Source organism: Meleagris gallopavo, chromosome 1 (assembly GCF_905368555.1).
Source record: "Meleagris gallopavo chromosome 1, MGAL_WU_HG_1.1, whole genome shotgun sequence".
Taxonomy (NCBI): Eukaryota; Metazoa; Chordata; class Aves; order Galliformes; family Phasianidae; genus Meleagris; species Meleagris gallopavo.
In genome coordinates, this window is record NC_139404.1 from 142,997,567 (window position 1) to 143,011,471 (window position 13,905).

The window sequence follows — 13,905 nt, forward strand, 5'->3', positions numbered from 1 at the left end:
CTGTGTTAAAATTTTCCATACTGGACATCTGCTGCAGGATTTATTTATTTTTCTGCCAAAACGCAGTTTGCCTATTTCTGAGACAGGCTAGACAGAAACACGTTGCTCTGCCATTCCTATAACCATCTGACCGGAGAACTCTGCCCCCTCCCCTCAAAGGGCAGTCCTGAAAATTGGCAGTACTCTCTTTACTTTTTTTTTATTTTTATTTTTCAAGGCTACATCTTTTGCTGTTCTTATGAAAATATTTTCCTATCTGATAAAGCTATGGGACCTGACAAAATGGTGCTGATATATCATCGTATTTTTTCTTTTGAGTTCTGCAACGTAAATCCACCACCTCCTCCGAATGGCCATATGTGGCTGGAAAGGCACCAGCCCCACAGTGCGACTGAGCGTGTAACAGGCTCAAGTTACAGGAGATTAGCAGGATTTCCCCTGTAACTGCTGCTCCCATCTGCCAAAGACCAGACATTGGAAGTGACAGCAGGAAGACAACCTCGTCTGTTGCTTTCGTGACCCTTTGGCTTGTGCCCCACGGATGTGCAGGAGAGAGAGCCTTGAGACAGCACTGCAGTAGGGTGTGAGAAAGGTCGGGGGGACCAAAATATAGCATGAAGGTGGGCAGGAGAGGAGAGATGGCAATCAGAGGAAGGGGAGAAAGAGAAGCGAGACACTGAGTCTGGAAATCCCAGGTCTGGTTGAGCAAAAGACTATAACAAGAAAGCAGAAACTGCCTGAGCTGGATGAGAAGCACAAAGCAGCCAGCACCGAGCACCAACAGTTCCAGCACAGCCATGAGATGAAAGATGACACCGAGGCAGGGACAAAATAGTGATGGAGCCTGGTGACCCCAGAGCACCCCAAAGAGTCCAAAGAGGAGGATGAGCAGCACAGATACTACCACCCACAGAGGAACTAGCCCTGCACAGTGGAGATTCAGGTCGGTCATGGCGCCCAGCCCAGGCCCAAGAGGGCCGTATCTCTCTCCTCTCCAGGAGCACACACTGCCATGGTCCTCCTTTCCCTATGAACCAATATGGCAGTGTACATAAAGAATTTCCATGGGTAGTTAGTTTGCTTCTAAGAAGCTTGCAAGTTAACTGCAAAAAGGAAGTTAAATCCAGACGAGTTGGCTGCAAGCTCAGGCTTCAGGTGAAGTCAAAACGTGGTTCAGGTTCTCCAAAATCTTACACCTAGGCCGCTAGAATTATATATGCAAAACCAACAGCCAAGTGCTCACCTGGATTCATGTGTGGATTACTTTACATGATTACATTCTAGTTCTTCCCTTGTCAAGGGATCAGAAGCCTCTCAAATCACACGCTGTATGTGTCAGCCCCTCAGCCAGACTCTGTCAGAAAGCTCAAGAGAAAATTTGTAATCTTCCTTAAAAATGGTGTCTGAATAGCATACAGCAAGGCATGAGTTCAAGGGCTGAAGAAAAAAACTGTATATTTAACAATACGTCTGCTGTACATTGAGCAAAGAGTTCCAGAGTGATTGATCTGAATTTGAGATGTAGCCATCCAATCATGCATTTTTCACATCAGTTACAAAGAAAAAGGACGGGATTTCAATTTTCAGATCTACTTATGCAATTGCATTATATATTTAATTGCAATATGACAAAACTCTTAGAGAAGCAAAGAAATTCTGATGTCAAACTCAAAAAAGATGAACAAATAAAGGTACATTCTGAACAAAGAAAATACCATCTGCTCTGTTTCACAGTCTCCTGTACTTAATGATTCAATGTAAACACACTGCTAAAGGCGACTTACAACTTTCTGAAGGGTACAGATATAGCACTGCCAGAAAACTGGACTATTTTGGAAGTAATAAAGTTGTAGTAAAATGGATCAAGCAAAAACTGCACTTTTTTTCCTTTTTTGCTCTGTGATAGCTTTTAGAGCTAATACCAGAAACCAACTAAGCTTGATTTAAGCAGAGTTATGCAAAAAGAGTGGACTGTAGATATCACTAACATTTAACATGACAAGTAACATACGTGATATTGGCTACAGCACAAAGAAGATTTTGAGCTGAGCGTAGATGACCTACAGCAACGATGACATTTTGGTAAGTTCAGCAATGGCAGGAACAACTTCAAAACTTTCTTGTGTCAGTAATAGACTCTTCCCACAACAGCTAGCACCAGCAAAATTCAACCTTAGAGCTATGATTTGAATGACAACAGAAAAGAAAATTCAAGGCAGCTGCCAAGAGTTTAAATCTAGACACCTAGACCTATTCACAGGCAATGTCACTGATGCCAGTCTTTGCAAAATACCTCACTGTTTCTGAGGCACTGGGGTTGAAGTGATGGCAGGAATCATAGTAAGTTACGAAAATAAGATCTCTAGTACTGCCAAAACTGAAGTTACTGACAAGAAGCAAGCATACTTCCAAAAGAACATTGCTAAGTCAATTATTATTACTATTTTCTAAATAGTCTTATTATAAGAACTTAGAGTCCAGGATTTCAACTGGTTTAACTTTCAAGTACCCGGACTTCCCAACATCTTCCTAACCCAGAAAACCTTGAAATGGAGTGTACGCAAACACGAAAACAGACTGTTCTAGTCTCACCATCTACACTGAAACAAATATGAAACAGTAAGATATCACCTAAGTAAGCACATATTCAAGTCAGAGGTTAGGATTCGCCTTACCAAACTTGAGGTGGCTTCTGGAGGCCTTCCAAATCCTCTCTTTCTTCTCACTGCTTGTGCACAAAATTTAAGCCATGCCTAAACTGCGAGATCCAAATGCATGGATTCAGGCATACACCATGGCTGTATCCTGACTTTATTCTGGGATGACACCAATTTCCCACCAGCATGAAAACTGAGCATACGTGCACTCTTCCCTCTGGTAGAGGTTGCAGTTGGAAAGAGTAATGAACATGCCAGACAAAGAGAGCTGCAGAACACTGCAACCAGGTTTTATAGCTGAATGTTTGAAAGACATAGCCTGGGTGCACCAGAGGGCTGAGCTGCTCTGAATGCAGCCTTATGCACTTGGCTTGAAATATACATGACCAAATATAAACAACCACATCTCAATGAGTCACTCTACTCCTCCTTTCTCTTTATAGTCACTGAAGAGAAATAGGCATTTGTAGGCTGTGATTCATCATATACCAAAGTAGGTATTCTAAGAGATTCTTCCATATCCTAAAAGCGTTCTGTCTCTGTTACCTGAGATGGCCATCCTCATATTAATTCCTGTGTTAAACAAATAAAAGGTGAAATCATACCACGGAAGAACCTTTATTAAGAACCTAAGAACTTAAGACACTGAAGTTACATACTCTGGATAGCACTTTCAATTTTCAAATTAATTTCGAGTAAATAAATACATAATCATACATCTTAAGAACATGTGTATTTTAACAATGCACAGTTACAGCTTTGGAGTAAATCCTCAGCTTCCTATAAGCATGTTTCAGTTATGCTGCTATATAAGCTACACAAACTTGTTCTCTGAGCTATGCTGAACATGTTCCAGGTTTTCTTTCCCTGACTGAACATCAGTCCCTACATTCCCCCATGCTTTCTTCCTCTGAACAACTGATTGACACCAAATTAACCTAAAAGGAGTTAGACTGAGTTAGACTAAGTTCTTTATGATTTTCTTTTGGGTTCTCAAGGGAAATTTTTTGGGAGGGAAGGTTGGTAAAACAAATGATTTCTTGCTGTTTCTCACTGTATAAGAAACATATACTATTATATATTATAATATATATTATATATAAATATATATTATATTTGCTAGTGTGTATTGGAAATATACATTAGCAAAGTACTAAATTAGGCAAAATAAACTGGCAAACAACCTATATTAACTAGCTCTTGGAATGCTGACTTACACTAAAGTTTCTTTAAAACAGTGATTCTGTGTTTCTTCATGACAATTAAAAAAAGCTGAGGGTTTTGAAGTCTACTGATCTGAAATATATCAGATCAAGTCCAACTGTCAACCCATCGTCATCATGCCCTCTAAATACTAATGTTACAGACATTTGATGCCATCTTAGATTCCCAAGTGAGAGCCTGAGTGGCCACTGCTGAAAAATGGTGCCATTAGTATACCCTGGGTTGTAGCTGTCAGCCCCATGCAGTTATCTCAAACATAAAATGGTCTACTGTCATTTTAGAAGTCATATATTTGAATATCTGAACCCATCCAAAAACCTAAATGGTTTCCTCAATATGCATTAGAATCACAGAATTGTAAAGGCTGGAAGGGATCTCTAAAGATCATCAAGTCCAACTCCCCTCCCAAAGCAGGTTGCACAGGTAGGCATCCAGTCAGCTCTTGAATATCTCCAGAGAAGGAGACTTCACAATTCCCCTGGGCAGCCCGTTCCATCCGACTCTTTCAGAAAGATTTAAGAGTTGCACCTTCATCAAGAGCTTCTGAGTTCTACTCAGAAGAACAGTTCTATGAATCAGAAGGGATCACATGGTAAAAGCACTAACACTGCAAGCAAGACGTATCTTCCTCCTTGCTAATTGATTTCATGTCCTTTATTTTATACAGCATTTACCAGAACCAGGGAATTAGCTGGTGGAAGTCTTGCACTGTGCCTGCATGTCTTCAGCATCCAGTTGGAAACAACGCCCAGGTGTAAGTCACCGCTATTCAGTACTCCTTAGCAAGACCATTGTGTATTGGGAAGTTCTTCCATTGCTGATAAAAAACATGCTCCTTCCTCCTCAGATCCCTCCATGACTAACTTCCTCCACAGCTATTGTTCTGGCCTCATATTTGGAGTTGCTCCCGTTCAAACCTACAGCAAGAGGAAACCACTTGATAAATCACCTTGTCAGATAACCTAATAGCCTCATCCCCAAAGTCACACAGGAGAAGTCCCTTGAATTTCAGGCCACATCGGTGAAGACTGCATAAAAGAAACTTCTGCCCCTTATTCTGAGAAGCTAGAATTTGGTGGCTTCACGTAACAGCTAGCCTATCAGGAAGAAATAGAACTAAGATTCGTCCTCTAAAAAGTTCCTAAATTACTAGAAATAATCCTTCACATAACTACCTGAAAAAAAACTAGCTTATTCCAACTATGTTTTTTTTTATAGGTAAACCAAGTATTTTTTAAATCTTCTATGAAGATTCAATTATCAGCCTCTAACGTAATCCAGATCCTGCACGTAATTCAAGCAATGGCTGCAAATAATACAACTTTTGGCCAGTGATGTAATAAGGACTCTTTAATTATCCTTTAAATCCACAAGCTCTATTTTATTTCTCCATGTTAAACCCAAAGGGGAAAATGCGTCACTGAACAAAGCTGCATTTTGAATCTCTCCATCTTAAATTAACACGATAATAATTCAGTTTAGTCTAACTGTCTAAAATTATTCTATTGTTTTTAAACACCGCTACAAGGTAAGTGCAAAATGTCCCATTGCTATTTAGCAGGTGATGCTAGCTGCCATTTCCCTGCAAGCTGCCACTTAACAGCATGAGCCTGTAGGGGTAGATGCTCAGGGGCATGCAGCAAAATCAGCAAGCAATCTCCACCGTAAGCAGAGAAAACAGGCACCAGGAGACTTCAGAAAAAAAAATGAGAAGCAACTGAATAATTTTTGCTTTTTAAAATGAATAAGAGCAGGATTGAATCCTTCATTCTTTCACAGCAATTAATGACCTGCACATGTAAAAGTAGAGGACTCCATGTAATTAACAAAGCATTACATTGGCAAGGAGGATAGGCCTGGAGTATGTAAGTACAGGGTTTTATTTCTTTCTGTGAAGTATGGATGACAGGTAGGAGAAAGCTATGCCAAGCGAACTGCTGGCAAGCAACTAGTCTTTTGGTTAGCAGGCAGCTCTGCTTTGTGAGGTCTATCAGTTTGTGTTCACATAGGCAAGCTTTTCTTTAAACATCAGAATTACACGCATTCAAGCAGTCACGAATTTTACATCAAATTTCAATTTTCACCTCAAAAAGGTTGATTTGTTACAGCTTGCTGTATGGTTACTATGAAGCTCTTATGTGTACAATGTTTTAAAACATTGCATGTGGTTCTTCACCTAATTATTCTGCCATATAACACTATATAAATATACACGATCGTGGATCTTTATTTTTCCTGATGGCATATTACATTAACAGAAAACAAGAAAATGAATATCTGTTCACAGAGGAAGAAACAAGAATTGCTTTCACTCAGGAAAAACAGGCAAACAAGGAGTAATGAAGGGCAAGAAACAAGGTCCTTTAGCAGAAGCACTAGGTGGAGATAAAATGGCATCCGAAAACCCTGATCTCCAATGACAGTACAGCTCCAGCTGCAAATTTCAAGATTTAACCCTGCCACTTCAAGAATGAAGTAAATTACAAAAACAGTGCCTCAAAATCAAAATGCACATACTATCTCATTGACTAGAGATCCAAACATAGAATGGAGAGTTTGTTTGTACGGAAAACTGTACAAACAGCTAGCTTCCAGCTAATGCTGTGCACTTTGTTTTCTGTATTTTTCTCCAACTTACTACTCTTCCTCTCACTTAAAAAAAAAAGTAAAATAAAATATTGACATAGCCATTAATTTGTCTATTCCCCCTAGTACCAAATCTAATAACAATTAATTATTAGAACTAATACATATTAGTGAGGCAAAATAAGATTAGAAAGTATCTTGCCTGCTGCCTTTGGGTTAAAGGCACTAGGCAAAGGAGATTGCAGAAGAATAGTTCAGGGTGAAGTCCGTATAGATCCTTTGCATGTACACAGTCTACGAACCAAAAATCTTAAGGCCAATCTCACCAATCCCCCCGCCCTCTTGGTGATCATGATGGCACCTCAACCTGTGAACCTGACTTTGGCATGCCCACAAGTTATGGGTTGCCTATTTGGGCAATGCCCAACCTGAATTCCCAAAGCAAAAACTTGTTGCCACTGTTCCCTTGCTGTCATCTGGCACTACTCAGCAGAACTTGGCTTCAATATCCTTAACTAGCTGCATGGGATTTTTCCTCGGCCTCCTTTCATCTAACCTGGAACACCCAACTCCCTCAGTCCTGTCCCTTGCCCATAATGATAGCTCCACACTGGGTCCAGACATGGCAACAGCTCTTCACTGGAGCCAGACATACTGCCTGTGACAAAAGCTGTGAATGTGTGCTCAGTTCCCAGTGGATGAACTAGAGAGACTTCTGTCTTTATCCCTTTCTTCTGCTTTTGGGAGCATATACAAGAGAATATCACTCAAGTGTTTTGCATTTGCTTCTTTTGATTCTTCTTTCAACTACTGTCAGAAATGAGAGGTTAAAATCCCTGGATTCTCCACAGAAACATCCACAGAATTTTGGGCCCTATTATTTCTGTCCTCTCAGACATTTTATGTATTGAGTGCACTTGCATTTTAGAGAGATATCTACTACCAAGCCACACTTTTGTCTCATGAAAACCCTTCCAGCTACTGGATGGCACCTGAACTACAAAGGAACAAAGTAACCAGAGCTAACTTTCTGGTAAAGATCTTGATATATCCCTTCAGAAACCAAAATCTGTTGCAGTGTCTCCAATTACAGCCCTGGCCAAATATTTCTTTTTGAGACAATGTAACTTGAAGTGCATTGGCAGCTCTTAAAAAACAAACAAACAAACAAAAACCTTTAAGAACATCCCATTTATTTTACTTTTTTTTTCCCCCAGCCGGAAAATAAAAAAATAACTACAGTCCCCCTGACAAAATCCCACTGGTGTAAACAAAGTAGAACTATGGCAGTTTTAATGATTCCTCCAGTTGAGAAAACCCATTATCTCAATCCTGAAACTCTCTAAAACAGCATCTCAATGTGACATCATCCCCATTTCCAGTTTGCCTCCAGCAGCAGGCTTCCTCCACCAGTACTCAGCAGCAGTTGAGACCAGCCCTAGCAGTTTTGGCATTGCTGGCATCACTGTAAGAGAAAGTGCATCAATCATCTGAAATTTCTAAAGAAGCATGAGGTAAGCTTTCTCGAAAGTGACAACAATGCTGCAATAATCCTCCTGTCAGCCCTAGGGCCATCATCACAACTCAGACGCCCAAACCGCTCTACTGCTTCACAGGGGAGGAGTGCTGAGCTCCACCCAGCTTTAGCCTCTAGTTATTGTCACCCTGTTGATCAAGATGCCGCTTTACAGCTCAGAAAGTGTATTGATTTTTCCTCCCCTTCCTTTAATTCACAACAATAAGGACAGGTAATTTCAAGAGAATGACTGACTGAAGCCACTGACAAAAGCTTGTTCTGCTGGACTGTGTCATAATGTTACCACTACAGCTAATTATGCCTTCACCCTTCCTGTCCATACTCACCACTGCTCCCACAGGATGCATTTTCAGGTTTAACCATTCAACACTTACACCTCTGAAAAAAAATATCAGGGTATCCAAGCCCATCCCATGGCATCTAGCAATCTACATGGCACCCATCTACCACAGTGTAAACAGGAATAGTCTATTCAAGAAATTAGGAAAGGAACCAGAGAAATCAGATACCATTTAAAAGCTGCAAGTAGCACGAGAAATATACTCCAACACAAACAGGAAGCAAAGAGCATAAAGTATTATGAAATTAAGTGAATGGATTGAGTAACACAAGACCCATCTCTAACTGCCAACAGGCAATGCAGAATCCCAAGAGTGAAATACCTGATATGAGTTGCATCACCCAATGCTCTCTAGAGGAGATCTAAGGCCTATTCTTTTTTTTCCTCCCTCATGCAGTTAAGTCAAAGACTCAAGCACAAGCAGGAGGCAGGAAACTTTATATACTTTATATACCTGTTCTGCAGACATGAAATCTAAGATGCTTCTAGTAAGGCATTATTATTATATTTCACTAATCTGAAAAACTAAAGTTAACATTTATTCACTTAAAGGCTACAATAAATGAACATTTACTTTCAAGCCCTGACAGCCGCTGCTCCAGAAGAGTATCCAAAAATCACTTTGATATATCGACAATTCATTATAAATGTACAAAAAACAGAAGCTCCAGATTTGAGAACAGCAAATAAAGGTTAGGTAACTAACTCATCAAAGCCACCCATCAAGGCCATATCAATGTTCAGAACCTACAACGTCCATATAAACTGAGAGCACCACAGGGATGTGTCCTACTTCATGAAAGCCTTGTGCCAACTTGGAAACCCCTCTCAGCTAACAAATACTCCCTTCATCCAAACCCACTAACCGCTCACTTGGAACCCAAGTCGAGAGCATTTAGACATCCCTGTACTTCTTAAAAGTTTTTATTCCCAGACCTCCATATTCAACCCATACTTTTTTTTACAGTCTTAAATCACTAACAAAACACTTGTAAATTTTCCTGAGTATTTCTTTTTTTAAAAAGTAACAGTCCTAGCACCACTGAAGAAACTTGCCGTGGATCTACTGAACAACCATTCACTAAGGTCAAATCTCCCATTCCTGAGAAAGATCAGTAACAAAGCCAACTGTTGGCTCATTTAATTGAACATAAAGCTATGGACCAGGGACACCAAGCTAAGCAGAAGGCATGGACTCTCCTCAACACCACATGATTTCCAGTCAAAGGAGATGCAGTTTCATGCAAACTCAGCCTCCCGGACCTCCTTTTGATACCATTAGGCATGAAATATTTGTTTGTCAGCAGAGGGTAAGTAAGAAGGAGCTCCACCACCCCTTGTTACTTCCCAAGCAGAGACCCACAAAGCAGAATTCTTTCTGCCCTATTTACAACATTAGCATCAAACCAGCACGTGAAGGAGTCAGAAACAGCCTCTAATTCTCACAATATGAAGACAACAAAGCTATTTATCCTTCAGCACAAACAGCTGCAGCATGATCAAAACAACCTGCTGAAGAGCAGTTGATGTTAAGTTGAATTGAACTTAAAGCTGGAATTCACCAGTAAGCAGCAAAAAACAACAAACAAACAAACAAACAAAAAACCTACACTTTTTAAGAAGAGTCTGCAGCCACCTACAGACTAGCTTTGTTGCTTTAAGATACATGATCTCAACCGGTCATAGGTCAAAAGTATTTCTGGACTTTACACTGACATTATACTTTCATACTGAAACATTACTCAATGACAGTCTTGCTGTCTCAGCCCTATCTAGGCAAAGAGGTGCCTGTGTAATACACCATAGCAGGCCATGAAATTTCCCACTCAAGGAAATTTTACTGCTCCAGAGCATAATACATCTGCATACCACCACCACACCAGTTCTCCTGTCTTCCAGACTGCATTCTCGTTGTGCTCAAAACCCTATTTGCTGTCTTAAAGCACTCTGTGGCCTAAGCCCTGGATAGCAACGGGCCTATTTTGTGCTCCACAGAAAGTACCTGACAATGGCCGTCATCATCAGTCACTGAAATGTTGGTCTGCAAGGCAAGGATAAACTGTTGCATTACTGGATACTTACAGCTCTTTGAAGAAGCCTGGTCTTCCTTCATACTCGGGTCTGTCTGAGCCATACTCAATTGTCTTTTTATTCCATATTTAGTTGAGTGTTTCAGTATTGCAGTTCTCTGAAGTTTGGAAGGTGTAGAACTCAGTTATCGTACATCATTCATCCATAAATGATAAAGACTACACTAAAAGAGCAGGGGAAATACCACCAGTAGAAAAAGGAGATCGTTTTGGTTTTTAAAAGGTTTATTCGCCAGAAATGAGTGACTAGAAAACGAAAAGTATTTTTGATCAACACTTTTCCTGACTTTCACTTCAGTAACATCTTAATTAACGCTTTCTAAATTAACTGTACTTACATAAAGTTGCAAATGAACACGGGAGAATATTGAAGAAAGGGAAAAGGAAAAAAAAAAAGAAAAAAAGGGAAAAAAAAAATAAAGAAAATTACATCAAGCATTTTAATTTCTTAGATGCCTATAAGAAAATGAATAATAATGCATGTGAGGAAAAGTGATCCAGCAAAGATTTGATTAGTACAAGACATCTGGAAGGCAGTAATGAGTAGACAGAGTTTGAAATATGATAGAGGGGCATAAGATCAGGAAGCCAATTAGGTTACTTTTCAATTCTGCAAAGATGAAGGTAGCATGTTCATATCTGTCTCGAATAGTCCAGCACCATACAGCTAACAATAAACTGCCAGAAAAAATATATAAAAGAGCAGTAAATGTGATTGAAAGGCTGAATGCAGCCCTCTGAAGTGAGATTTCTACCCTGATGGTCAACAGTATTAAAATACCTTCCTCAATAACAGGTTTAATGCTGTTGGTGGTTCTCTGTTTCTGTTTTTATTGGCAGGTTAGACCAAATTCTGAAACCTTCTAGTAGTACCACAGCAATACCTATGGGGGCCTATTAAAAGGGGGAGGGAAGGTGGTATAAACAAGCAGGCTGTTCATTCACCTGGTATGGCATCAGTTTCAGTGAGAACATGCCAAACCTAAATAAATTAGGCTCTATAATTTTACTCGTCAATGTGAAGAGTAAAATAATCATTAAAAATTGCTGACATTCCAAGAGCTGCCCAGAGGACCTAACACCATCAGGCAGCACAGGGAATACCAATTTTGTGTGCTTCTTCTTCCTGCCATAAACTGTTAACAGCATTTTTTTCTGCTGTCTTGTAGTTGAGCTTTCAAGCTCAGAGAAAACAAGACCAGGAAGGTTCCCAAACTTGGAGGATTCATATGTCACTGGTGGCAGAATCCATGTGACACTTCTGCACAGCACACACACCACAGTTTGAGAATCCCTAGGTTAGTAGAAAATCTATTTGATGCTGCATCCTACAGCTCTAGAGACTGTGCAACCAGCAGAGAAACTGCAGAGCAGATGTAGTAGACAAGATGAAAATTTCGCCCACCAAGTGTTAACAGCAAGTAGACTTTATTTTTAATCTTCTTATGACAACTGTTATTCTGCAAAAGCCAAATTTAAGAAAATGATGCTCAAATGAAGATTTCAGCATCACAATCCCAAACAGATCAACTCCTAGGATTTGAGATTTTGGTAGGTCTGCCGAGCTCTAAAAATACAATATTTATTCAGAGAGGGCCATAAATGATTAAGGAGAGAAGTTTCCAAGGAAAAATGTGTTGAGGTGACATGCGTCATGGGGCCCACCCTCATATCTACACAGCACAGAGGTATCACTACACAGCCAATCTCTTTGCTACAGAAAAACATCACCATACAGCTATTGTCCTGTAGTCTACCTTGATAAGACAGGCAGACTTTTATGCTATTGCAAACCCCTGCTGGAGCCAAACACCATTCCAAATCTCACCTGCAAGAGACAAGCGGTAGCATATGGCAGCAGCCATAGAAGTGCCACAGACCCACATGCCCTACCCTGGGGCTGCAGATGGTGTAGGATGAGCAGCACCATCTCCTCCTTACAGAGAGAGGCCACCGGGCCCATCCTGGCGTCATGCACCCCTGGAGCTTACAGCTAAACAAAAGGGTCTTGTCTGCAGAGGAAGAGCAGCATGCCTTCCAGCAGCGGTACCAGCTGTAGTGCGTGTATGCAAACAGCCAAGCACGCCGCACATTACTGACTGGCATCACTCATCCTGAAGCAACTGGTTTGGGGTTTTTTTTGAACGTAGTCAAAAACCATATCAAAGGAGCTTTCCCTCAGTCCTTGATAGTAACTTCGGGGCACTTCTCAGAAGAGTTCAAATACATATTTAGCCCCAAAGCCTCCTACAGGTACACTTCTCATTTGTGTACACACACACGCTGCGGTATGCACACACAGGACAGGAGAAGGCAGGACAGATGGCTGAACCTGTGCCTATTTACCAAGGTACGAACACCACGTTAAGACGATAAGTGCTGGGCCAAGTCACGTGCTGAACATTAATTGCATTTCTGCCGCTGCCTGCCCGCGGCACTGGGAACCCAGGGTTGGGACACGGCACAGCGCGGCCATGAGGAACCGTGGGCACACAGATGCTCCACTGCTCCTGTTCGCAGCACCCAGGGAGCATCCTCGCACCCAGTAGAAGGGAAACGTGCCCGGGAGAAACAGAAAGGAAAACATCTAGAAGCAGAAGCCTGCAGGCAATGTCGTCACGGCTTGGAAAATCTATCAGCGTGCATATATCTCCCACGTGCGCACCTAGGTGCGCATTCCCCGTAGGTACACACGCACATAGGGCTCCTCGCGCAACTCGGCGCAGCACAACATCGACTTTCCGCACGGAGTTCCCCGGGGAGCTCCGGCCCTCTGCGGCGGCCACGCTCACGGCCGCGGGTGGGGGGGGGAAGAAGGGGGAGACGCGGGGCACGGGGACGCCGCCGGGAGGAGACCGCGGCTCCCCGAGGCCGCCGCTCCCCGGCAGCACGCGGAGCCCTGGGCGGCCGCGGGACAGGAGGCGCCGCCGCGCCGCAGCCGCTCCCACGGGAAACACAAGGGGAAAATGGCGGGGGGGGGGCACCCACGAGGGAGCAGAGGCCGGGGAGCGGCCGCCGCCCGTTCAGGTACCGCGGGTCGAGGGCGGCGGAGCCGAGCTCTCCGCGGGGATCGTGGCTCGGGGTTGCCCTACCTCGCGGAGAAGCCGGGCCGGGAAGCGGCCGTTCGCAGCCGGGCGGCGGCGCCTCCACGCAGCTGCTTGTCACCTCTCCCGCCGCGGCGGCGGCTGCGGGCGGAGGGGCGGGTTGGCACGGCCCGCTCCGCCCCGGCCCGCCCCGCTCCGCACCGCCCTCAGCCCGAGCGCTTCCTCCCGCGGGCAGCGCGGGGCGGGTGCGCCGTCTGCGTTGCCTGGTTGGAGCTGAGGCGGGCAGGGCCCCCTGTGCCCTGTGTTCCAGCCCCTGCTCCAGCAGCACCACTCGGAGCAGGGTGCCTAGGCCCACGGCCAGGCGGCTTCTGGAGAGCTCCAGAGAGGAGACCCTACAGCCTCCGGACAGCCTGTGCCAGTGCTCCGG

General features: G+C 43.0%; 1 protein-coding gene across 10 annotated transcripts in view; it reads right to left on the reverse strand.

The window, feature by feature from the left end:
- Positions 1 to 13,679, reverse strand: part of MBNL2 (muscleblind like splicing regulator 2) — a 105,907-nt gene extending 92,228 nt beyond the window's left edge. For 8 of the 10 annotated variants that reach the window (XM_085215623.1, XM_085215620.1, XM_085215624.1 and 5 more), the window contains exon 1: positions 13,527 to 13,679. The gene's annotated coding sequence lies outside the window, so the exon portion shown is untranslated. Of the gene's footprint in view, positions 1 to 2,675; positions 2,990 to 13,526 lie in introns of those variants that run through there. The other 2 variants (XM_085215626.1, XM_085215616.1) reach the window with 2 other exon arrangements.
- Positions 13,680 to 13,905: the final 226 nt, after the last annotated feature.